The sequence below is a fragment of the Hippopotamus amphibius genome, chromosome 11 (genome assembly GCF_030028045.1).
Source record: "Hippopotamus amphibius kiboko isolate mHipAmp2 chromosome 11, mHipAmp2.hap2, whole genome shotgun sequence".
In the NCBI taxonomy this organism is placed as follows: domain Eukaryota; kingdom Metazoa; phylum Chordata; class Mammalia; order Artiodactyla; family Hippopotamidae; genus Hippopotamus; species Hippopotamus amphibius.
In genome coordinates, this window is record NC_080196.1 from 5,853,658 (window position 1) to 5,857,064 (window position 3,407).

The window sequence follows — 3,407 nt, forward strand, 5'->3', positions numbered from 1 at the left end:
AGAACTAGGGGGACATGTGGTCTGGGAATCTGTATATTTACGGTTCTGAAAGCGAGTCTGAGGCTCAGCCAGGTTTGAGGACCACTATTCTAGAATACATACAATGTTCAGGGAGAAACTGGTCATTGAAAAGAAAACACCAATCAATCTAGAAAAATCAAGTGTATTTCTAGATATCAACATTGAACAATTGACAATTGAAATTTCAAAAAGTACAGTTTACAAGAGCACCCAAAATATGAAATACTTGGGTATAAATATACTGACATGTGCAAGATATATGTTCTGAAAGTTACAATATACTCATGAAAAAAATCAAAGAAGACCTAAATAAATGCAGATAAATACATTATTCATGGGTTGGAAAATTTAATATTGTTAAGATGTCAATTCTCCTAAATTGATCTGTAATTTCAACTCAACCCCAATAGAAATCTAGCAGCAATTTTTTTTTTTATTATTTAAGTTTCAGGTGTACAGCATTGTAATTCAACATCCGTATGCATCTGTGTTTAAAAAAGAAATTGACAAGTTGATTCTAAAATGTACATGAAAAGACAAAGGAACTAGATTAGTCTAAACAATTTTTGAAAAGCAGAATAAAGTAGTAGGACTCACTACCTGATTTTAAGACATTTTAAAATCACAGTAATCAAGAACAGTGTAATACTGGCAAAAAGACAGACATGTAGATGGATGAAATAGAATAGAGAGTCCAAAATTAGACCCATGCATATATAGTCAGTTGATTTTTGAAAAAGAGCGCAAAGACAGTTTAGTGGTGAAGGAAATTTCTTTCCAATAAATTGTGCTGCAACAATGGAATAATCACATGCAAAACAATGAACTTTGACCCATACCTCATGTTATATGCAAACATTCATTCAAAAAGGATAACTAGACCTATATGTAAAATCTAAAACTATAAAACTAGAAGAAAACATAGAAGAAAAATTTTTGTGATCTTGGGTAAGGCAAAGATTTATTGGAAATGATTAAAAAAAACATTATCTCCAGTCCATTCTCTGCATCTGCATCCTTATTCTTGCCCTGTCACTGGGTTCATCAGTACCATTTTTTTTTTTTTTTCAGAGAATGGACTGGAGGACATAGGGTTGGGGGGGTGGGGGGCAAAGGGGAAGCTGGGACGAAGTGAGAGAGCAGCATAGACATATATACACTACCAACTGTAAAACAGACAGCTAGTGGGAAGTTGCTGTATAACAAAGGGAGATCAACTCTATGATGGGTGATGCCTTAGAGGGCCAGGACAGGGAGGGTTGGGGGGAGTCACAGGAGGGAGGGGATATGGGGATATATGTATAAATACAGCTGATTCACTTTGGTATACCTCAAAAGCTGGTACAAGAGTGTAAAGCAATTATATTCCAATAAAGAGCTTAAAAAAATTAATATTGGGAAAAAATAACATGATCTACAAAAGAAACGGTAAATTAGATTTCATCAAAATTAAAAGCTTCTGCTTTTTGAAGAACATTGTTGAGAAAATAAAGACAAGCCACACACTAGGAGAAAATATTTGCAAAATATGTATCTGATAAAGAATGTGTATCCAGGATACATGAGGAACTCCTAAAACTCAATAAGGAGGAAACAACCAAATAAAAATCTTTCACGAGTGTGGTACGTTTACTACAATTAATGTTCCAATATTAATAGATTGTTAACTGTAGTCCACAATTTACTTTAAGGCTCACTCTTTGGTATGTATCGTCCATGGATTTTGAGTAAAATATATTGTATATATCCACCATTATAGTTTCAAACAGAATAGTTTAATCTGTGCTTCACCTCTCCATCCTTCCTTTCTCTCCCCACCCCCAAGCCCTGGCAACCACTGATCTTTTTATCGTCACTGTAGTTTTGCCCCAACACTATATTTTGAGCCAAAGATTTCATCACCTTTTTAGGCAGATATCTTTTTTTCTTAAAATGAAGAAAGAATATGTTCATGAAATTTAAGTTATTTTGCATAGTTAGGAAATGTTCACAGATTGAATTTCTTTAGTTAGCTGTAGAGTTTTTTTTCAAGGACCAGGTTGCATTTCCTACTCTCATTAACCTATGGTGAATACATCATGGGTCAATTCAAGCTATAGATGGAAGACAGGTCCTTGGGGATAAATGGGGGTCTACTTAGACCCAGAAATACCCAAGAGGAATTTCTCCTGTTTAACACCAAATTGCAACCAGCAATAGTGTCGCTTGACTACATTCTAGCCATTTGATGGAAAACAATTCTTTCATCATAGAAAGATCAGGAGTCTGCATGGGATAAGATCAAAGTTAAAAGAGAAATTCCTGTTTAACTGATGAAAGCAAGATATTTTGGCCAAGCCTCATTTTTACAGAAAACAGAAAGAGGAGCCCATGTTAGAAGCAGAGTGAATTGTGTGACTGATGGTGTGGAAGAGCATGGCCAAATGAAAGCTTAAAAAAATTAATACTGGGACTTCCCTGATTGCGCGGTGTTTGAGAATCCGCCTGCCAACGCAGGGGACATGGGTTCGATCCCTGTTCCGGGAAGATCCCACATGTTGTTGAGCAACTAAGTCCGTGCACCACAACCCCTGAGCCTGTGCTCTAGAGCCCGCGAACCATGACTATTGAGCCCACGTGCTGCAACTACTGAAGCCCATGCGCCTAGAGCCCGTGCTCTGCAACAAGAGAAGCCACTGCAATTAGAAGCCCGCACACTGCACCTAGCTGCAACTAGAGAAAGCCCACGCACAGCAATGAAGCCCAAAGCAGCCAATAAATAAATTAAAAAAATAAGTTTTATAGTGCCTTAGTTTTCTAAGTGCCTGTTCTCATATCTCCTTTGATACTAGTTATTCCTATCAGATGTGTTATCATATAGCTGTGTTTTAAGAGTTTGAAAATCTGTTTCTGAGAATAACAGGGTAGAGTGATCAGAAACGAGCCTATAGTGCCTATATAATGGCTTTCCTCTTCTTTGCTTTAGTGAAATGCTTGAAAGTTTACTTTATGCTGAAAGTAGGATTTGCTATTCCCAAACTGTTTTAGCCTCAGCAGAGATGGAGTCTGTGCGTGCATTTCTATAACTAGGGCCGACTCAGACGGGGCGGGGGGTGGTGGGTAAAGTACACGATTCATAATAAGAAATTGCTGCCTCTGAAATCACTTCCTCCCATAATACTGGCCACTTCATTACAGTGGTAATTAGAAAGAAAGAAAGAAAAAAAAACAGAAATGGCCCTTTGAGGGGGAAATTAGTGCTTAATTTCCGAGACTGTTTTATTATAATGAATGCAACACTGGCAGGATTTTATACTTAAATTGCAAACTGAAGAATGATAAGGCTAGTGTTTTAGATCTATCTTCTAAATGGAAAACACTTAATGCAGCATGTGATGAAAAAGTAT